A 24,114-nucleotide genomic window follows, 5' to 3' on the forward strand; every position below is an offset into this window, starting at 1 on the left:
TACGGCATCAGAAAAACCTAAGAGAGGTTATATTTTGGGTCTGGGAATGTTCAAAAAATTTTCCATATAAATTACCGGCAATTGCTTCTTTGTTTTAACACCATTCCGGCTTCTGAAAGGTTTAATAGGAATGCTGTACCTGCAGATAGTGGGGGAAGGGAAACCTGTGTGTGTGTAATTGAACCATGTATGCCCATGGCTAGTCCCCAAAAGAGCTTATCGCCATAACTTTGGAACCTGAGCCTCTACTTAATTTCAACAGCTTACAGGAAAAAAATTAATAATAAATTTGTAGGTGTGCAGTGAAAGGTTTGGAAGTCGATTTAGAGGGATTGATTTTTTTTTTTTTAATTGCTTCAGAGTTGCTAAACTGTGGGTAGTATGCCAAAGAGACCTGATTTTCTGCATGACCAAAACTCCAGAGTCGGCAAGTTCATCTTTAACCCTAAGCGGTTTTGCTTGAATCAGTACCTGGAAAAACTAGGCTAATTCCTGTGTTTACATACTCCTTTCAAGCAGGGCAGGAGCAACATTTGAGAGGGATTAGCAATCAAAAATTGAAAATCTACCATCACTACACAAGCTTGCCTTTTCATTTTGGACAGATCATAAAACGCATAACACGGGCCAGACCCTAGACCAGCAGCCGTTCGAATCCTAATTTTTAAAAATAGCTTTTATATGCAACCGCTCTCTTTTCAATAAAACAAAGATTTGTTTATAGCTACAATTTAATTAAGAACCTTTTCGAAGAGGAAGATCTGGAAACCAGGGATCTTATTCTTTTTCCTCTGTTTTTTTCCACCAGAGTTGTTTGTTTATTGGTTTAATTTTCCCTGAAGTAAAAATACACTTTGAAATGTAACATGTCATTATGTAATTTGTAGTAACAAAGTGCAGGCCCGTGCACGACAGCAAACAGGACCTCTCCAGCTCGCAGACAGTCCCCACACCCATTCCCCCCACTCCCCATCTGATTAACAGCCTGTGTAAACATTCAGCCAACCAGAACCCTGGCCAGTGCAAAATTTGGTCAGCCATAAAACTGCCAGCCAAATACAGACATGGGGGGCTTATGGAGAAATCTGAATTTGGGGGAAATGATCAAAGCTAAGACGACATGGTCCCAAAGGAGATAGGGAAGCGCTGAGCTTTATTTTTATGAATCCCTCCCTTTTCCTGAGAAACAGAGAGGGATGATAACACCACCAAGGTGAAGTATTGAAGAAAATCCCCCTGAGATGCACTGCTGTATGGAGGGAGTACAGTCAGAAGCTCAATCTCTTTAAGGGAAATCTCTCAGGAAAAAATAATAATAATAATAAGATGCTGTTTTAAAGAAGAAACTTTAAATTGTTGAAATTGTTTGAAAGGGTCCTGTTTTGACATATCCAGGATGAACTCCCTCTGTCAGCATGCTTTCCAGTGGTGCAGAGAAAACTAATAGGCATTCTGATTGTGTAGAAATTAATGGAATTGATATACAAAGAGGTGTTTTGTGAGCTTTTTTTTTCTTCCTTCCAACAAATCTCACTGCTCTTGGCAAAAGACTTCAGACCCTTCACATGATGGAAAATTCAAAATGTTCATAGTAAAAACAATAAATAAATAAGAAACGTCTACAGATTTTTTTCAAGAATACTCAGGATGGCTAACATTTTTTTCTGGCTTAGAACAGGATTTCATAGTTCATTTTGGAGGCTACCCGACACCTAATTTTTAACACAACTGAGTCTTTTCTTAAACTCACCTTAAAAAAAAATACACTGCAGGGCGCCTGGGTGGCTCAGCGGGTTAAAGCCTCTGCCTTCAGCTCAGGTCATGGTCCCAGGGTCCTGGGATCGAGGCCCACATCGGGCTCTCTGCTCAGCAGGGAGCCTGCTTCCTCCTCTCTCTCTGACTGTCTCTCTGCCTACTTGTGATCTCTCTCTCTGTCAAATAAGTAAATAAAATCTTTAAAAAAAAAAAAAAATACACTGCAGGTAAAGGCCTTGCTGGAATTATCTATAACAAAGCCACATTGCATTAGTCTGGTTCCTTGCCCTGAGTGGCTCTTGGGTTCCTGGTTACTGCAGAGAACTGGCCTTCACTGAAATACCTTACTGTTCTCACCTTTGCTCTGGTCTTGCTCCTTAATTCTGAATTTCTACTTTTCTTGAAAAACGAGAATGGTCAGCCATTTTATGATGGTCTCTAGGATTGTCTGCATCTTCTTTGGTCTATCTAATCCTCCTCACAAGAGATTACCTCTGCCTTTCATGAGGGTCTCCATGTTTCATTCTGGGTGGTTTTATGATAAAGAAGTTGATAACTAAACAGAATAGAAGATCCAAATAGAACAGGAAAATGTATTGATATGGTGAGCATTTTTCCCCCCAGACACTGGGTGAAGCACTTCCCATTTCATGTAATTACTCACAAAACCCTATGAGCTGGGCAGGAGTCATATCCCCACTTTGCAGATTGTGAAACTGAGAGACAAAGCGTTTGAGTCATTTGCACCAGCCACGCAGCCAGAGAGCCACAGAGCTGGGGGTAGTGGCCATTGGCAGCCTAATGCAAGACCCAGCCTACGTCCTCTCCTCGATGTGACACTGTTGCCTTGGTCAGAAGTTGCTGCAAAGAGGCAGGTGGGATGCCCTCCACGATGCTTTCCCGGGCAGTATCGCACAGCCTGGGAGCCGAAGGGGCACTAGATTCAGAGGTTAAAAACCATGATTCCTTCACAAGCTCAACCGCAGATGAACCATACCTTAGAAATGTTTCTGAACATCTCTAAGTCTCTGTTCCTCATCTGTGAAAAGGAGAAAACTTTATGCAACTTACAGGAAATGACATTTGGCAATGCTTCACAGGAGGCTGTCAACTCTTGCCGTCTCCCTCCCACCCTCATCAGTTTCAGTCACCTCCCGGAAAGCCTTCCTCCCTAACTCTGCTACATGACTTCCGAAATCCCATTCCCGAGGTGTAGCTCGATGCAAAGAGTCTCCTAGCCTAAGGAAAAGAGTTTCAACAGAACTGTTTTGTTACCTTTTTGTTAGACTCATGGCCTCACACCCAATCGCATGTGCTCGACCTCAGAAAAACAAGTTGGATCTTTGGTTCCAAGTGAGCTGAGAGGAGGCAGTTCTGCCTTCACTCCGAAAACCAGCAAGATAATTTCTAACATCCAAGCCTGAGGAATGTTCAGGAATGTATTCGGTCCCCGCCTGGGGGCAAAGAGAGGTGGAAGAGAGCAGAGGGGCTCCAGAAGCCTCCTCTCGGAGGGAAGAGTCTCCACCTTGTGCTTGTTGGACCTTCTCTGGCCCAGCCCGCCTCCCACCAGCTCTTCTGTTGTTGGACTGAGGGCAAGTAAGGACAGACTACAACACAAAAGACTCCGGAGAGTTACCCAAAACACTCTCTCAATTCTGTGAGTTACTGAGCTTGAATCTATCTTGAAAACCACAATAGATTTCCATCTCCTTGGGATGACAGAAAGCAAGAGAATATTCTAAATGACCTTTTCAGTCTTACGCATCTCTTTCAAAACATTTCAGTTTTCCCCACTTCATCCCGCCCATCGCCTCTAGCCACCCCATGAGCGCTTGTGCAGGGTCGAAGCTCAGACACTCCCAGTGATAAATCAGTTGTCAATACACAGGCGAGTCACTTTTTCCGAAGCCTCCTGGAGGAGAAGCACATTCTACTTCCTCTCAAAGGCCCCGGAGCTACCTGTGCATTAGCACGCCTGGGAGAACATTTTTATTCACATATTCAAGCTGCATTAATCTGTTGAAAGGGGAATAGATTCTTAAATGGAGTTTTAAATAATCCTCCCCTTTGAGGTCATCTGCGTTCACAGTCCAGTATTTGCACAAGATGAAATGATTTACAGGATTGGGGCTGGAAAACTTGGAGGGCAACTCCAAGAGGCGAGAGCACGTTGGAGTAGATCATTCATCCTGCCAGGGAAACTTTTGTAGTTTCCAAACTGTCTGAGACACCGCTGTCTATCCAGGGCAGAGGACTCATCAAAAAGGCGAGAGGTAATGTTGGCTACGCAGCCGGCATGGAGAGCCGGAGGTTTTGGCAGGACGTTTCCTCCCCAAAAGCAGACAGAGTCCTGGAAGGATGCTCGCATAAACAAAGCAGGAAGACAGCTTCAGCTCTGCAGTGAGGCTCACCCTTTCCCAGATCAAAGCCTGTGCCAGAGAGACAGCTCCACAGAACACGGTGTCCTTTCTGGAACATCCAACTCCGGGGGAGAGCCTTGAACTGGAGCCACCACCTTGCCACCTGTAGCCAATGGCATAGCGTGCAAAAGGCTCTCCCGGGGTGGGGAGACCGCAGCTGCTCCAACAGGAGAAAATCAATGGAAAGATAAGACAACACAAGGGAAAGAAGTTTGTCCCTGCAAGCTCTCACAAGCTCAGATAAGCTAGTTTGTGCAAAAATTGCATCCAGCCAAGCCTAACTCTCTACAGAGTATAGAAAGGGGATGAAAAATCAGTCCAGGGTCATGGTTAAGAACACAAGTTCCAGGGGCACCTGGGTGGTTCCGTCGGTTGAGCATCTGACTCTTGGTTTCGGCTCAGGTCATGATTTTGGAGTTGTGAGATCGAGCCCCGTGTTGGGCTCTCCATGCTCAGCAGGGAGTCTGCTTGTCCCCCTCCCTCTGCTCCTCCTTCCACCCCTCTCTCTCATAAATAAATTAAAAGAGAAAGAAAGAAAGAGAAAGAGAGAGAGAGAGGGAGAGGGAGAGAGAAAGAAAAGTAAGAAGGAGAGAGAGAGAACACAAGTTCCAAAACCAAGTTGTTTGCCTTTGGCACTCTGTTCTGCCGCTTGCTAAGTGCGTGAACTTGAGCCCACGACTGGACTTCTCTATGCCTTTGTTTCCTCACCTGCAATTCAGACTTAACAGCACCTACTCCGTAGGATTTAATGAGTGATTGGCCCACGAGAAAGCTCTACAAGGTTGCAATTATTAGTTGAAGTCCTGGTTTTAAACAGGTTCTTCTACTTAGCAGTTCTGTGAACTTGGAGAAACAACACAATTTGGGAGCAACTTACTCATCTGTAAAATGGATTTTAACACAACCCTGGCCGTGTTGCCACAAGATTAGATTTTATATTGCATACAGTAGGCATTCAGTAAATGGAAACTCTGATTATTATCATCTTTCCCGTTTTCCAAAGGAGGTAGCCCACAGGATCCTTCGGGCTGGAAGAAACACAGCCTGTAAAATTTAGAATCCTCTTCCACTCCCCAAACTTTATCCATATGCAAAAGAGAGACATCCCTGGGGATGACTGGGTCCTGAGTGTTTTAAATACACAGCTAATTTTATTTTAAGAGAGAAAAAGAACCTGGAAATGTTCCCAAATTTAACATCTGCACGCAGAGGGGATGACGAAATACATTAGTACCAAAAAATAACGTTCTCCCATCTTCTCGGAAAACATCTGGGGTATTAGCCTCCCCTCAGCTCATCCCCCTCCACCTCCCACCACAAAGCTGGCTCTTGGCTGACAGTTTATCAGAGATAAATGGAAACACCTGGGAGCCAGATAAGGCCAACTGAATGTGATCAGCTGAGGAGCCCTTGGGGATGCATGCCACTCAGTATTTCTTTTTCCACACCAGGCAGGGTGGGAGCACGATCTAGCCTGTGACCGATCGCAAGGCTCACTTTCATATTCATCCTTTCCCTTTATTCATTCCAACAAACCTCAAGAGGTCAGCCGGCCCAGCTTCCTGCCCCAGGTAGGTCAACACTGAAAACACCAGGTAAGTTGATGCTTATCGATCCTGCTTTTCACCATTTCCGCCAGAAGACATTCAGGAGCTAACTCTGTGTTTTGTTCAAATCTTTGGTCACATTTTTCTCTTGTCACACCAAGCCCTCTCTGGCTGAGCCTTCTCGTCCCTACAGAGATGTGCAACCTCATATAATCTCTTGTGCCCTGTGGTCATTCAAACAAATATTTTTGTTGTCACCTCTACCTTCCCGAACTTGAGGAATTTTAAATCTCCTTTTCTCCATGTCTCTACATTATGCTAGACTAAACAGTCCCTGTCTCCTTTAACTTTTCTTCAGAGGTCCAACTTGCCTCCCCTTTAATTAGCGGATGCCTTTTCTCTCAACTCATTCCAGCTTATACATATCATGTAGAGACTGAAACTTGACCCAGAACTCTAATACTCGACAACAGATCCAGCTGTTATTAAAGGGAGATTATTCCAGTGTGTGTTGTAGCACAGCCACTACCTGGATATACGATCCCTAAGCATGTTGCATAACATTTCTGGGCCTCCATTTCTTGAGTTGTGAAGTTGTTTCCATCATAAAGAACAAGGACTACGAACATGGCACTAGGGAGACAAACCAGCAGGCAGTAGAGACTTTTCTAAAAGAACTGAATTCAGAAAGACATAAAGAGGTTAACCAGGTAGAGAAGGAAAAGAGAAGAGAGAAATCCTACCAGAGGCAACTATATGTGCAAAGGTCCTGAGGCCCAAACTCCTACAAATCAGGATGACTAGATCCCAGAAAACAGGGAAGCGGGCTGCAAAATGAGGAAATGAAAATGAAGGAGGTAGGTGCCTGGTAACACAGGGCCTTGTTAGCTATGATAAGGATTTCAGTCTCTCTCCTAAAGGCACCGGGAAGATGAGACATTGATAAACCGCACATTTTGTACAATTTCCAAGAACAGTGGCTGCAGAATGGATTGGACACAGAGCAGACATGGTGAGAATAGAAGACTTTAGAGGTAATCTCGGAGTGGAAGTGTGAGAAATTGGACCATGGTGGCAGCGTGAAGATAGAGTCATGAACAGATTTGGAAATGAGGATCAACAATCCTTACTGAGGCAGCAGATTTGGCAACGAGGGAGAAGGAGGTGTCAAGGATGGCTTGCCAATTGTCTGTTTGCTCATCGTTGGATGGTGGTGCTGTTTATTGAGAGCAGGAAATGTTGGGGGAGGTACAAGCTGGAGGGAGAAGGTATGAGTTCAATTTTTGGCCATGTGGAGTTTGAGGTGCTGTGAGATGGCCAAGTCAAGATGTTGAATACGCAAATGGATTTATGGCTGGCAGCTCTGGGGAAAGCCTAGGCAGGAGATACAGATTTAAGAGTCATCAGCATATAGATAATAATTAAAACCATAAGCATGGAGGAGCTCACAGAGGGAAGAACAGGGCAGTAGATCAAGCCTTGAAATTTTCCAATATTTAAGAGTCAGTAAAATGGAAGGTGAGCCAGGAGAAAGATAGAGGAGAATCCCCAGACGGGGGAGAAAATTAGGAGAGTGTTAGTTCATGGAACCCAAAAGAAGAGGGTGTTTTGGGAAGAAGGGAAGGTCAACAGCGAGGCTGTTGCATTTCCTTGTCTTTAATGACCCAATCGAGGTGACATTCCCATCAAACCTTTATGAATGTGTGCAGTGCTGGGTTCTTCCCAATTGGAAATTTGCCATTTTTCCTATGCATACCATGATTTCTTGTTGGGTGTTGTGAGCAAACTTTCTATCCAATGGGATTAGTGTAGAACACTGGTGACCTCTCATTTATCCAGGGGCTTCTGCTGTCCAGACTGCGATCAAGAATTAGTGAGAAAAAAACCTGAAAAACTTAATGATTTTTTTAAAAGATTTTATTTATTCTTTTGAGAGAGAGATAGAGAGATAGAATGAGAGAGAGAGAGAGAGCACGAGAAGTGGGGAGAGAAACAGACTCCCCACTGAGCAGAGAGCCTGATGTGGGACTTGATCCCAGGGCTCCTGGATCATGACCTGAGCCAAAGGTAGATGCTTAACTGACTGAGCCACCCAGGCACCCAAAACGTAATGATTATTATTACTAAAATCTTGCTACTACTATTTGTGCTTTTACTAAGAGGAGCCCTTCCTTAGCTTTTACATAGAACCTTTATTTTAGAAGTTCTGGAAAAGTTGGTGTTTGGTTTCTCACTGCACAGTGAAATGGAAAGAACCTTGTGGGGCCGGGCTTGAGAGAAAGAGGATGGGAAGCTCACAGAGGCAGTCAGCAGCCCTAGGAAGTAGGGGCAAGTGTACAAAAGGCCAGCAAAAGAACAAAATATCATAACAATCTGGGTTCAGGTAGTGAGACATAAACGCACCCTACTCCTCAGTAACCCTTGGGAAAGTCTAAGGCCTGATAATAACAGAGTAACCAAACAAATTTTAAATAAATGTTGGCTACATCAAAATAGAAATTTAAAGAAGCCTATCATGTGATTTTGATATTCTTCTGTCCCTTGTATTTGCTATAAAGTGGGAGTTAGAACTGGAGGCCCAGTGGGATTCCAGCTGAATCTTGTGGTAAGCATGCATCCTAAAAGGGATGTGAACCTCGGGTTATTCTGAGATGTTAGGGTTGGTCCATGGAGTAAGGTACCACCAACTGTCACATCCATTTGGAAGTTCCTGTTGCCCACTCGTCTAAAGCTTTTGCAAATGACCATTGCCTAGATTTATTATTTCATTCAAAGTTAAAAAATCCAAAATGAGGCAATCTCCACAGACCCAATCTCCTAGTTTCTTCAACAAACAAATGGTAAAGAGAAAAGGGGCGAGGGCAAGTTACAGACTAAAGGAGGCACAACCACTGACTGAAGTGTGAAGCCTTCATCTTGCTTATTAGGAAGCAGACACTTATGAGGCAACTGGGGGCATTTTGACACTGGCTGGAAATGTGACCGTATTAAGAAATTATTTTCAGGCTTGATAACAACGTTGTAATGACACGTCATTAAAAGCTGCTATTTATCGAGATAGTACTAAAGCATCTATTGATGCCGTGCTACGATGTCTGGTGTTTGCTTCGGAATAATCCGGGGGACGGGGCGCTGGGCCCCAGAGGTGCAGCCAGTGGGCCTGTGGAGAATGAGAGAATAAGCCCTGAGAGTGGAAGGAGCTGGAGGATGGGAACCTGAGGGTCCCTGGGCCCTGCTCTCTGCTTTCTATAAGTGTTTGAAACGTTCCTTTAAAAAAGCTTACAAATAAAAAAAAGTAAGTCATGTCTCTTTCACCTTGTTATTTTGGAAGAAAAGATTTCTAAAATGCCTTCTTCAGTAGGGCGGGCCAAACGGATAATTTGGAGCATCTGAAGAGACACGCCTGGGGCCCCAGGGGTGCCCCTGCTGTTCCCTCATTACTGAAACACTGAAGCGAAGCCAGCAGCAGGGGAGAAATCACCCACACCCCAAGGCATGGCAGGTAAGAAAGCTTCACTCAGAAACTATTTCTAATCCGAGACACTCCCAGACTTCAGCTCTGACAGCAAACACCTGTGGCCCTCGGCAGTCTGACTCAGCAGGTGGCTGAACGAAGGGCTCTGGGCTTCAGTGGCCCGTGCTGGAAGTCCGCTTCTCTGCCCTTCCTCCCCATTCTGCCCCAGAGATGTCACCATTTGTTGGTCAACTCAGTGGCGGTGACGAGGAGTGGGGGGAAGTTGGTGGCTGGAGGTGACCAGTTCGAGGACTACCCAGGGTCCATTTGAGGCTTTTATCCCCTCTTGCCTGTATTTTCACTTATATTGCCACCGAGTTCAAGAAGCCGATCTCCCACTGAAATCCCATTCATCTTTTAAGAACAATTTTAGATGCCACCAAGCTCTGAGATCTTTGCTCAGCCTGCTCATCAAAGCTAAAGGACCCTTCCTCTAATCCCCTCAGCTCTTTGCTTGTAGACCCTTCCAGAATCTGTTTGAGTATCAAGAGCCCTGACTAGGTGGTCGCCCCCTCAATGGTGGGAACATGTGTCCTCCACCTGCAAATCCGTTGACCCGAGTCACGCCCCTCCCCAGCCACTCCCTCCTGCGCATCGTGGCCACAGAACAGAGGAGCTCACCTCTGGCTTTGCAACCCTCTTCCACCACCCATCCCTAACTTCCCAGCCCCTCTGCCTCCTTCCTGCTCCCTCTCCTTTCCCTTACTCCCCCCACCTCATATGGCCTCTCTCTTCTCCTCAGCTGAGAAAAAGAGAGCATCAGCGAAGAGGGGGGGGATCGATTTCACACGAGGGCCCCGGCCGGAGGGGCGGCGAGCCGGTGCCAGGCCATTTGTCTGGGGACTGCAGAACTGGGGGAGGGATCTCGGCCTGACCCAGGAGTCCTCAAGCTCTAGCCACCTCACGCGCCCATCCCAGCTTTATGGATCAACAAACCCGTCTTTCAGTCAACAGGAACTTTGTGAGCTAAACAACAGATGCCACAGGGCCTAGAAGGCAAATAAATACGGTTATTCAACGTCCTATCACACTGTGTATAATTCAGGAAATTCAATTACGGTTCCCCCGGCAACAGGAACACAGCTCAGGCCGGGTGCACAGGCCTTGTTCCCGGTGCACGCGGGGCCGACCCCAACCCCTTCACACGTCGGAAACAATGCGATCTGGCAGAATTACACCCGTTGTTGGAAACCGAAAGGGGTCCTCCTAAAGCCTGCACTTCCAGATTTAAAGCTGTTTTTCAGCAATTGGTTACGAAGGCTTAAAAAAACAGTAAGATAATCTCAGACACGTTTACGCATGGGATGATTCAGCAACGTGGACGCAACTTCAGAATCTGAATGCATGTGAGGCACGGGAAGGCAGAACAAGACCTTAGAATGAGAATGGGCAGGGTCAGCCCTGCCTCCTGCCCGGAGAGGGTGACAGCCCATCGTCTCTGATGTCCCTACAGGGAGACCAGTGCCACTGTGACTGGGAGCAGGGACTCTGACACCAACACAGCTGACTGGTCTACGGTCCAGGTGGCTAAAGGAGCTTAGGCAAGGTTCTTACCTTTTCTGTGCCTCAGTCTCCTCATCCATGAGGTGGGGATGATGGTGTTGGTAGACTAGAGGGTTATTCAGTTCCCTGGTTTTGGAGCAGAGAGTATTATTGGACCTCTTGGCAGGATTTACTAATGTCAGCACTTAGCTCTTTTTCATGACCCCACTTGTAATTCTGTGCCTGAGCCAAGATCAGAACTGGGACATGTTACATATGCACCGCCTTGAGTTGGTGCTTTTTAAAATTTTCTCAGCAAACCGTATTTCTTTTTCCACTCCTCACTCCTCCATGCACTCTAATTAAGCCCTCTCCCATCTAGAGAGCATGACAAGGGTGAGGTTTTGTTTTTGAAAAGACTCACAAGCTTGTGCGGCGGCAGGTTTCCCACTGGTTGACAGCTTCGGTTCAGCTCGGTGCTGCTGATTTATAAGACACTGAGCTCACTGGCTCTGTCCTCTGTTCTCCCCCAGCCATTTTTCAGTCGAGTTGTACCGGCTGCAAACATCTGAGAAAGAAATTTACTGAGAGATGCACAAACAGCCTATTCATACTTCATAATTTTCAGGAGTCTTCCCCGGGGGATCCAGGGAGAGCCTGTTAACGCAGGCACAACCCTCAGCCGGTGTCCCTGTGCCCCGTCACCCCACTCACTAGTCCCAGACGATACCCGGGTCCCCTCCAAACTTGGCTTCTTTGACTCAAATGCTAAATGAGGGAGCTAACACAGCGCACGCTGTTCTCAAATCTTGCCTGACAGAGGGATTAGACCGGGGAAATACGGACAGAAGGCACCCAATGGATTTAGTGATTTCATTGTCAGAGCACTTAAAAATTCAGGATTAATGCCACTTCAAGTGTGGCTGCTCCTTTTTCATTAACGGGAATCTGTTTAAAATAATCCACTTGAATAAGGACCTCATAGAGGCTCCGAAGAAGGCTTTGCATGACTCATCCAGCTCTTCTTGCCAGCCCCTGTCCCCTGACCGATTTGGTCCTCACATACAGAGCCTTTAATGTGAAATTGGCCTTTCCCACTAAGCTCTCCATTTGTGCTTGAAGTCATTGGCAATGGCCACTTTCTGCATCTTGTTCTCAGACGTGTCTTGGTCAATTAGTGCAATGTCACAGCCGCGTGTAGTTATTCTAACTCCAGCTGTGAGCTGTTAATAATAAACTTACCCACAGGACAATCATGCCATATGGTTGATGGTCAATCAAGACTAAAATATGCATTAGGAAAAAAAAATGCTCCTATCAACAGTGAGGGGGTGTAGGTCATTGGTTAAGGATGCTGGCTCATAAGAACCGAGTTCGGGGTTCACAGTGTACGCCCGGCATCCTTACCTTGCTCCGACCTGTTGATGTTTGTCCTGAGACACAGAGGCATGATAACGAAAATGACACAGCTGGAATCAGAAGACAAGTAGACAAAACATGGTGAGATGCATAATGGAGGTTGGGGAATAGGGATTTGTTGAGAAGAAACATAGATCAGATTCTTTCCTAGGAAAAGGAGACAGATCTGCATTTTGGTCATGGGAAATGATTTGTATGCTACAAGACAAATTCTATTTAATGGGGGTTTTGAGGCAAATAAAAACAAACTGATTTGTGGCAAACGAGTGAAGGAGGAGCAATAACCCATTTGGGTGATTCCAATTAACTTCCTCCACAGGGCTGAAGGGCTTGAGGTTATTTGAGTTTGCTTTAGAGTTTTGGGTTTGGGGCAGGCTGTGGGGAGGGGAGATGTGGAGGCTCTTGGCAAACAGCTCAACCTTTACTTGTGTTCCTAGCCATAGCCAAAGGAAATCACAATGCCCATAAGGTTGATACTCATTTCAGCAAAACTAATACTTATACATCTCTATGTCAGTTTCGCCAGAAATGGTGAAAAACCAGGGAAGAAAGGTGTTCCCTAAGTAAATAGCTGTGCCAGTTGTTTTATTCAGTTGTGCTTTTTAGACTGTGTGCTTGTATATTCACAAGGCAGGTTCTTAATATAAGATCATGAATAGCTCTTGATAGTACACGAAGGGCCAGACCCTGAACAGCATCCAGATCTACACCACAGCAGTTTCTAGTCAACATTTTAAAACTGGAAACCCAGGCTAAAGCAGGTCAAAGTTTCCTTTGAATTTAAGCACTCCCCCACCACCTCCTAAGAGCCTCCTTTTCCCTTCCCTACTTTCTTTTATCTTTTTTTTTTTTCCCTTCTCCTGGTCAAGGAGTGAAATGATTCCATTCCCTCTGAGGCTTCTTTTCTATAAAAAGGAGGAAGCATTTTCCCCACTAAAAAAACATTTTCATTGCCATTCAAAGGATAGTCATGAAATAAAGGTCTTATTAAACGCCAGGAGTCCTATTTACTTGCTGCGGAGCCTAACTTGATTGCTAATGACTAGACCAGGGGATCGTCTTCCCTGAGGGAGTGTCCCCTTCAGGGGAAGCATTACTTGTGATGACATTTTTGTCTTTGAGAAGGCCAACTAGTCACTTCTCCTACCTGTGTGAGAATCTGGGAAAGACTGCCCTGTCAGGATACAAACACACACACGCACATGCACACGCTTCTCTTGCCCAATTAGTCGATTGCTAAGGGGACACTGACTTCCCAGGTTCGCTAGCTCAGCATCTCTCAACTAGGATCGATTTTGCCCTCAGCAGACATTTGGCAATAACCAAAGATGTTTTTGGTTAGAGAGGGGAGGGTTACCTCTAGCATCCAGCGGATGGAAAATTGGCAACACTGCTGAACATCCCACAATGGAAAGGAAACGCCCTTTCCTCCCCACCCCAAATCATCTAGCCCAAAATGTCAATGGTGCCAAGTTTGAGAAATACTGCACTAACTTGATCAACTTAATTTGAGGCGATAGGTAGATCTATGGATTTGGGTTCAGAATGAAAGCAATGAGACAAAGGGCTACTGAATTTCTCATTCATTGTCTCCACTTCACCCACCAAAGAGCTGTGCCTGACTCACCCCAACCACACCTAAGCCAGTTTTCTCTGTGATGTTGGAATCCAGGGGAACAGCCCACTACAGCCTAACTGGCTGCCACCTGTTTTTGTACACCCAATGGGCTACAACTGTGGGTTTCACATGTTTAAATGGTTGATAAAAAATAGAAAGAATAATATTTCGTCACACGTGAAAATGATATGAAATTCACATTTCAGTACAGCACAACCATCCCCATTTGTTTACATGTTATCTGCAGCTCCTTTTGCAATAGGGCAGCAGACTAGTTATGAGAGACTCCATGGCCCCCAAAGCCTAAAATATTTACTATCTGGCCCTCCCCAGAAAAGGTTTGCTGACCCATACTGTTAAATCTAAGACCAATAATGTGACTTGCACAGCAGACTCAGTAATTCCTTGGAGGTAACAGATCCCATCAGTGACTGGGTTATGTGTGTAATCACATTGCATTATTTCTGCAGAAAATACTCCCAGATCTGATCAGATTGGTAGGATCCACTTCAATACAAGTTATTTGTTTTCCTAATTTTCCCACTCATTTATAGCTTTCTCACTGCCGATAAAACTTCCATCATTGCGGTTTCATCTCAGTCCACATCCCCAGCGTTAGCTTGGATCTGGGGCAGGAAAGCAGCAGTTGAAGGGAGAAGGGTCTGGATTATCCTCCGAAGAGATCCTTAGCCTTGAGTAATGGAGGGAAGAGCACAGAACACTAGCCACTCTCTGATACCCTCCCCTGAGATGGTTGTCCTCTTATTCTTTCAGAAATCCTCTGGACACCCAGGAAGAGTGTTTTCCTGCGGCCCCAGCAAAAATGGTGTTTAGGGACACTGGCACATACCATACAGACACAAAGACCTTAGCTGGAACAGAATTCCACAAACACAGGGGTTGTTCTTGTTGAACATCACCCATTTAATACCAAAAGGAATGAAATTCAAAAGCCTGCCCCTAGCCCTGTGTGTGCCAAAGGGTTAAGCACCATACTCCACCGTGCACACACGTGCATGCGTGCGCGCGCACGCACACACACACACACACACACACACACACACACTCTAGTTTGGAGACATGACATGGACACACACAGGAAAGAATCCAGAGGAGGCGGAATCAGTTCTGGATTGGGAGGTGGTGATGACAGTGATGAGGAGGAGGAGGAGGAGTAGGAAGGCACCATCATTTACTGAGGCGTCAGGAGGTATTCTGGGCCCTTGACGTAGATCCACACAGCAATCTGCAACATGGATAGACCCATTTTACAGATGGGAAAACTGAACTCCAAGAACTAACATGCCTGAAAGCAGAGAGCTAGTAAAGCGGTGGAGCTGAGACTCAAACCACACCCATCTGGTTGTTCTTCCCTCTGGGTTGAGAAGACGCTTCACTGAAGAGGCAGGCAGTGAAGGAGACTGGAAGGGTGAGGAAGATTCAGATTATCAGACCCGGAGAAAGAAGACGTTCTGATTAGGATAAAGAGGGGGGAATAAAGGAGCAGATGCTGGAATGGGTATGTTACAGTCGGGCTGCTCTGAGCTGGAATAGAGGGATCTCGTAGATTGACAAGAGTTTACACGGGGCAGATACCCCTGGCAAGTGACTGGACCTCAATGCCACCCAAGGCAATCACTGTCAGGAATACCTTTTGCAAAGACTTGACCTTTGATACTGAATCCATGCGAAAGGAATGTACCATGGTAAAAAGGTTACTGTTATAATCGCTTTATTCGTAACAGCTGAAACTTGGAAGCAAGCAACCGAGATGTCCCTCACTAGGTAAATGGGTAAACTGATACATCCAGACAATGGAATATCATTCAACACCAAAGAGAAATGAGCTATCAAGCCACCAAAGGCCAGGGAGGACGCTTACATGCATATTGCTAAGTAAAAGAAGCCAATCTACAAGGTTACATGCAGTATGGTTCCAACTCTATGACATTTTGGAAAAGGCAAAACTATGGCGATAGAAAACGTTTAGGGGTTGCTGGCGTTTGGGGAAGAGGGAGGGAGAGATGAGTAGATGGAGCACAAGGGGTCTTTAGGGCAGTGAAACCAAGTTCTACGATATTATAATGGTGGACACATGTCACTATACATCCGTCAAAACCCACAGAATGTACAAAACAAAGAGTGAACCCTAATATAAATCGTGGACTTTGGTTAACAACAACATCAGTCCTGGGACGCCCGGGTGGCTCAGTCGGTTAAGCATCTGCCTTCGGCTCAGGTCATGATCCCAGGGTCCTGGGATCGAGTCCAGCATCAGACTCCCTGCTCAGCGAGGAGCCTGCTTCTCCCTCTGCCTGCTGCTCCCCCTGCTTGTGCTCTCTCACTTTCTAACAAAAAAGTAAATAAAATCTTTAAAAACACAATAACTTATCAATGCTGACTTATCAGTTGTAACAAATGTTCCACACTAATGCGAAATGGTATTTTACAAATTGGGGAAATCGGAGGTGGATCAAAGAGAGGGCATACGGGAGCTGTCTGTAATTTTTCCTCAATCTTCTTCCATAAACCTTGAAACTACTCAAAAAAAACAAAAGAAAAAATTACTGGACTAGACCCAGATTCTAGACCTGGCTCTGTCCCTAACCGGCTCTCAGAGCACATCGTAGCCTCTCTGGGTCTTCCAGGTCAATACCTCACGGCATGGCCCGCCACCCTGAGACATTCCATGACTCTGACAGAATGCGCCCTGCCATCTCCCTTCGTTGGAGGGTGGAAGAGAGACCCAGGGTGCTTGGGCCTCAGGGCCATAAACATCAGCCCCCCGTGGGTTTGGACGTTTGCAGCAGGGGATGGAGATCCATGATGTCACCTCCCTCTTGTGCATGAGGTCATTTGTATGTGAGGGCTCCAAGTACCGATGCGCTTGTGGCTGGCTGTGGCTGTTGTCTGTTTAGAATAGTTACTCATTTCCCCACCTCTCCAAACACTATCACAGCGTGTTTTTCAGCACGAAATACTCTGCAGCGTGATAGAAACTGGCATCCACAAAAGTGTCGACTTTAAAGGAGATGTGAGAATTAAAATGTCTTCCTCTTACACCCGTGTCTGAGCTCACGTGCTGAGCTGCCTGACAGAAAGTTGGCCTCAGCCTACGCCCCCCCGGCACCCCCCGCCCCCCAGCTGCCATGTAAACGACAGGGTGACTGGCCGGACAGATGTGCTAATATTTACAGGCCGAGCGGGCCTCCATGTCAACGAATCCCCCTTCACCTCACTTTACGGTTTCTTCCCTGCCCACTTCCTAGAGCTGCGTCAGAGGAAGGGACAGTCTGAGCTTACAGCCCAGATCGGCTCTTACCTCAGTCCCTCAAAAGTCACAGTGACACTGAGCAGGTTCCAGCAGATACGGTACACATGCAATCCTGTCAGAACTTTGCTCATGAAGAAGGGAAATGTAAATGCCAAGTAAGATGGCTAATTTCACTTTATATAAAAACATACATTGGAAATACACATCATTTTTAGACTGCACCCAATTTTTTTTTTTCTGCACGCAAATGCGCTTTCATTTTAATAGTCTGGGAAGAAAAAAAAATAGTATCGCCAACTCTTAACTTGTGTGTAAACTTCGGACATTCATGATTTAAACAGATGTGCGTGTGTGTTTATCATTTCAGAGATGCGCATACGTAAAACATTCCGCAGGAATGCACAGTCGATTTGACTGAAAGACCCTGTATTTACATCTTTTAATTGTGTTCTGTGGAACAGTGCTACACACGTTGTTTATGTGTGTGACATTTATGATTGAAAGCCAAGTGGCTGGGCGCCTGGGTGGCTCAGTGGGTTAGGCCACTGCCTTCGGCTCAGGTCATGATCTCAGGGTCCTGGGATCGAGTCCCGCGTCGGGCTCTCTGCTTGGCAGGGAGCCTGCTTCCCTCTCTCTCTCTCTCTCTCTCTCTCTCTGCCTGCCTCTCCGTCTACTTGTGATCTCTCTGTCAAATAAATAAATAAAATCTTAAAAAAAAAAAAAAAAGAAAGAAAGCCAAGTGGCTCATAGAAATTAGTTCTTCGTGGATTTTGAAAGTATTCTAGACCTAGAAATTGACTACTGCCAAGAAAGGCATGGGTGGGGGTGGGATACCAAATGTCTGTTGATTCCAAAATACTTGATGACGGTAAAAAGTAAAAATAATTAAAAAAAAACAAAAGCAAAAAAACAAAAAACAAAAACCCTGCCCCAGACAAATCACCTTGAGACTACATTTCCCGCCCAGGGAAAGAAAGCAGCTCTGTTCCTCTTGATGTTTCTGTGTGATATTTGAAAGAGGGAGCCGCACGGGCTAAGTACGGATGGGGAGGTGGGCAGACCTCTCTGGAGCTCACATCCAGCACTTCTCAACGAGGATTCCAGAAGGCCCAGCCTGTAAATGCCTATATTGTCTTCCTTCTCAGCAGCCACGGCCAGCTGAATGTTTTGCTTGGTCCGTCCACAAAAGCTTTCTTCTTGCATCCAGGATGTCAGGTTTTGAAACCCACTCTGGTTGGAAAACTCCTAAAGTCTGCAAGGATGTGGTCTGAAATGTTGACGTGTTCAGCCACATAGGGGATGCACGGCTTGGGGAAATGAAGTGGCACATTTACCAAGTCTCGATGTGAGAGTCTCCAGTTTGGGGTCCGGTAGAGATTTCATTCGAGCTGCGCTGGCCAGAGGTGACTGGACGTATCCCTCCTCCTGCCCCGTGTGCGTGTTTTTATCGCTGTCCTTCAGCGTGTGCGTGCCTCTATCCCTTGGCACAGACTATTAATGCCACTGACGACTCTATTGCCCCCATCTCTCTATGAATAACTCAGGCTTATGAATCCAATAAATAGTGGCCCCAAAGTCAGTCACACATTAGTGGTTTCTCTCATCTTTCCCTCTGTTTGTTTTCCCCAGCATTGGGGCAGATTAGCACAAGGCTAGGGGATGTGCTCGTGCAAGGATAACGGTGTCCCGAGGGGAGTGCTGGTACCATTTCAGCAACTCAGCTGAAACACACACTGTGATACTCCCCTTCAAACAGGGAAAGCAGAGTCTCCCTTGGAACCGACAATCACTCTGCATTTTAAATTCCAATGGACATGGAAACAACTAAGGCTAAGGAATTTTCAGTTCCACTCTGCACCGAGTGGCTGGTTCGTTTGATGGGCAGAGGGAAGAGAGAATTAGCGTTACTTTGTCTCGACCCCTAACTGGATCTCGAGCATATCTATTCGAATAAGATCAGGTTAAAATAATCCTTAAAGGCAGCTTGAAGGGGGTGTAAGATAACTGGACGGGTGTGTGTGCTAGGGGCTTTGGATCTCTACTGACACCCGTGGGCAGACCCATCCCCTGGCCCTCAATCACAGCCCAGAAAGTGCATCCCAGCCCCAGCCCGAACCGGGACCGAGGCTCCCCTGGGGTGCCCATTATAACAAAGCCATGGCTGTGTGCTCTCAACGTCTCGAAAAGCCAGTGGCCAAGCTCTGATTTCTCTGGTAAAGTCAAAGTACACAACGGGAACCCCAAATGGAGAGAGAGAAGGGGCATCCAGAAGATGGTATCCAAAGAGCAAATTTCAGTAATGGTGGGAAGAGTCAGAGGTAAGAAAACCTACGGTGAAGGGGTAGGGAACGTATGCTGCAAGAGAAAAATGATATTTTCTCGCCCTGCTCCTCTTGCCCCTCCTTCTCTGTCCCTCCACCTGTTGAAGGTGGGCTTGGCAAATAAACAGACTTGTTTCCACACAGCAGGTGATGTGGAGAAGCCCCGTAGAGAAAGGGGGGAAGAGGGGAGGCTGGCCCCACTTCCCCATCACCTGCAAACCTCACCATCACACCATCATCCGTCATGACTACGGAAGTTTCTTTTCCCTATACCTTTTGGAGAAAGGGGAAAGTTTTCCCTAAAAGAAAAGTGTTAAATCCGGGAGAAAGAATTCTCCATCCTTCTGGAGGACTAAGTCTCAGCTTACAAGCAGTGTTTGTGATGAACCCTTTATCCGGAAGAGCTAAGGCTTGTGGAAGGAGGCATCTGATGTCCCTCCCGCTTTCTCGAGCTATCATTCTCTCATGGTTGCCCCCGTACATTATGCGTGGAGAGCCCTCACTCCTGCAGGTTTAAACATGCTGCCGATCTTTGTCAGGGTCATAACGAAACACAGAGGTCAGGTCCTCTCTCTCTCTGCCATCCTGGAAGGAGGATCGGTCAGCGTTCTTCCCACACCTGTCCTGAGAGTTTCCACTTTAATCCTCATGCCTGTGCCGTCTCATCCAGATTGCAAATAACTTCCTCCTTTTTCAACTTGAACTTCAGCCTCTTCTGCTTTCTTTCCTGCCCTCCCATCTCCCCGCTATAGCACCAGTCTGCGGTCACTCACATCGCCAGAGACAACGTCAGATGACTGACCCGCAGAGTCTCTTGTCCTGCCTGTCTCTGTGTACACAGGCCAGCACCCCAGGACCCTGGAGATGCACTGTGGGAGGGGGAAATTCCCGCATGCCCTTGGGGTTCCACAATATTTTATCATCCACACTAAAGTTTTGAGACTTCTTACCATAAAGAGGCTTGCTTCATTTCTCTAAGTACAAACTTCTTTTAGAACCCCTCTTTTGTGCAGAAGTGTTGTTCTGAGGAGCACACGCCTGGAGATGTCACTGGTTCACACAGTGGGACCCACATGGTGGGTCCACCTAGGATCCAAATGCTTGCATGTTCCATGCCTCGGGAAACAAGCTCCCTCTCCAACCTCTCTGCCTTATCTTCAACACGCATGCATACAGCAGTTCTGGTAATGCCCGAGATGTGAGATCTGGGGTAACCGGCCCGGGGATCCCAACCCTAACTACTCACAGAACTTCAAGAGGGTCCTCTTGTCGGCCTTCATGTGGCAAAGACTAAGGGTTACCCCACACAATTCTTTCTCACCTTGTTCTTTGATAAAAGAACTTCTAATTTTTGGCTGGGCGCCAAGGGATTCTGAGTAATCTGCAGTCCTCAGCCTCCCTTGCGGCTAGGTGTGCAACTGTAGGAAGTGATGTGTGCAGCACCTAGGAACTGTGCCTGAAGGGAGGGGGCATGCTTTTCTTTCCCTTTTTCTGTTCTCTGCTTCTGGAAGGAGGTGATGGCAGGAGCTCGAGCAGCCATCTTGGGTCACACAGTAGAAGCCACATACTCAACAAGACAGAAGGAGACTGGGTCCCTGACATGGTAGAGTGAAAAATCAGCTCCAGATTGACACATTTGTGTTTCCTGTATATGAATAGTAATAGAATTTTTTATTAAAAAATGCTACATCCTCATAAAGTTTTCAATACTGTCTGTAATATAGATTATAATACTAATGTTTCCCTTGGGATGCAGCCATCAGATCTCCTTTGGTAAACATGCTGGAGTTAAGGTGAATGTGCCAGAGAGCTCTGAGTCGCTGACCTTTCCGCGGTACGAAGACTCTGGTGGCAGATGCCAGCTGTTGAGAAACTTTTCTTCAAGCTTCAGAGTCCAGGCAGTTTGCGGTGTGTTTTCTGCCCACAGGTTCTGACGCCTTCCTCCCAGACCCACCGTGATTTTTAGAAAGACAACAACAAAGTCATGGAAATAATGGTATTATTGTTTAAGGGGGCCTTCAGGAGGTAAAACGCTAACCAGGAATGAAGCTTGAACTCTTTGAATAGAATTTTTCAGGAAAGCACTTCCAAACTCTTGAAAGGGAAACATCAAAGTTTGAAGGGCAGATATGAAAAATGCTCCCCCTCTTACCCCCCCGGTGACACAAATTCGACCTGACATGCATTTATGATGAACTGTGAGGGCCAGCAAAGATGAAACGGGGAGAGGCACGTGCTTGTCCTCAAGGAACGTATTGCAATGATCTCTCAGCTGCTGGAGACCTTTGTTTCTCAATTATTGCTCCCTTCTGTCCTCCGCCTCCTCAGCAAGGGCTGCCTGGTACATGACTTCGAAAGGTGCTTTCTTCAGGTGCACAACCTCTTGCAAGATAATGGGAAACAAATTGTAACTATTCCGGGAAAGCATTTTTGCACCAATCCCTCTGGCAAGACCAAGAAGTTTAAAAATAGAAGGTGTTGGTAAGAGTGTGAGGTAATGGAAACTCTCCTAGGTTTCTGGCGCCAGGGGAAAGAGGGATGGCCTTTGTAGAAAACAACTGGGTACGATTTAGCTTACCTTTAATGGACCTACAGGTTGATCCAGCAAGTCCACTTCGAAAAAAAGGTATTGCCCTTTAGGAGTACTTTGTTCGTATGTGAAATGAGAGGTAGGTTAGATGCGCCACAGTTAAAACAGCGCAAGATGAAAAGCAACCTAAATGTCTGCGGCCCCCCGGGTGGGGGGTGTCGCGTGAAGTGCCCCTAAGTGAAGAATAAAGAGCTGTAGTGACTGGGGACGTGCTCATGAGCTCAGGTGGACTCAGAGGCGGATGCGGTCTAGGTGGACCGCACGCAGTGTGGTGAGAGTGTGCGGGGCATCTGGAGCAGGTGTATTGGGATGGCCAGCCCGCAGCACTGTCCCTCGCCCTCCCCTGACTCTGCCCAGGCAACGAGTGCCCTCGGCCAGCAGGCTAGTTCACAAAGCTCCTCCTCTAAGAACCCCAGCTCTGTCCTTAACCCATGAAAACCCAGCCCGTCTGGTGGTGTTTGTGCAAATGAAATGTCCAGACACTTCAGATACCTGCAACTCTCTGTCACCCTTTGGCCCGCCACAGAACCACCCCCAGACCCCCGGAGCAGCCACCACCAGTGTCCAGCCACCCACTGTGCTGTCCAGCCACCTTCCAGCTTATGGAAGCAAGGCCCAGTGGAAGCCAACCGGGTCCAGGCTGGTGTGGGGCGTGGGGGTCCTCGGGCTCTGGAATTCAGAGTTGGACTGCTTCTGAAAATCTCGTGAAGCAGTGGGCTTGGGTGTTTGTTGTCAGGAGGAAGATAGCCCGCAAGAAGGAAGCTTTGTGCTCCAGGCTCCAATCACAAGCACCAAAGAAGATCCCGAGGAGAGATCGTGGAACCTGTCCCCTCATGTCTCCCTGAGCACACAGTGGCTCCAGCAGAGTGAGAGCTGAAGGAGGCCTCTAGCTTCTAAGGTCTGTGGAAGCTCCAGTAATCAGTGTCCAGAACAGTCTGAGGAGTAGAGGTGAGATTCCCCAGGAGTCATCATTCTTAAGGTCCTTTGCAGGAAATGGACACCACAAAGGGCCCCAAGAGCTGTGTGAACCCTTGGGAAACAGTCCCGTAAATAAAATCAGGAGACTTGGACAGGAGGGCACAGGTGCCCTCACCATGCGGCCTAAAACACAAGTTCACCAGCGGGAGAAACCTACGGAATTTCGGGTTCAGAGGCAAACAGATTGCCTGTCTCGACTTGTAGGAGTCAGGGGTACTGAAAACGGAACCAGAAGTCTTTTCTCCTTCAAGCAGATGGCTCCCGAGATGTCCTGCAGATCATGCTGTGTTTCCTGCTTTCCTTCCCCTCAAGTCCAATCCGGCCGAAGAGGAGGTTTACTGGACCAGGGAAATGCCAGCCCTCCCCTGTGTCAGCTGTTCCTAAAAACATTTTCTTGTCTTGGCTGGAGACCCTAATCAGGATGTACCCAGAGCCTCTGGCTACTATGCCAACAGAATATAATGCTTAACCAGAGGAAATAAATGTGATTATCCAAAGCAGAAGCCAAAACCAGAAGGGAGGTTGCAGGTTCCAGGGGTGAATAAGTCCAAGGCTGTTCTTTTGCAACAAGACAGCCTAGATGTTTAAGAGGAAGTGTGGAGTCACTCAACACCCCTTCTCTAGCCTCCTAACTGGTCTCTCTGTTCATCTCTTCTCTGCCCCACTCAGACCTCAGGGTTACTCTTCCCAAAAGTCTCTTTGATTGTTAATAAAATAAAGAGGTTCTCCAGGCATCACATAGGCTCCAAAATTCTTAGCTTGGCTTGTAGAACAGTCTGAGTGGAAGCAGTGTTTCCAGGACTATCTCCAGCTAAACTCAGGGCGAGCAGGTTGAGTCATCTGTTCTCCAAGAAAAAAACCTCCTTTCCATCTTTGTGCTCCTTGCCTGACACCCACTGCACACCCATCATCATGTATTGACATCTTGCCATCTTTCAAAATCCAAGTCAACCCCGCCTCCTCCAGGAAGACCTCCAAATTCTCCCAGCCTTAAGTGTTCTCTCTTTCTTCTGAATTCCTGCAGACCCTATTGTCTCTGTTCCTATGGGAGTTTTCTCACGTGGCCTTGTAGAGCTGTTGCTTTCCAAATGAGCTGGCTATCCTCTGGAGTCAGCGGTTTTTGGGATTTTCTGTACCAAGAATGTTCTGGTATCTCTCAGTACTTAGCATTACATTTCACACGTAATATCGATTCG

Source organism: Enhydra lutris, unplaced genomic scaffold (genome assembly GCF_002288905.1).
Source record: "Enhydra lutris kenyoni isolate GAN:26980312 unplaced genomic scaffold, ASM228890v2 scaffoldscaffold16, whole genome shotgun sequence".
Taxonomy (NCBI): Eukaryota; Metazoa; Chordata; class Mammalia; order Carnivora; family Mustelidae; genus Enhydra; species Enhydra lutris.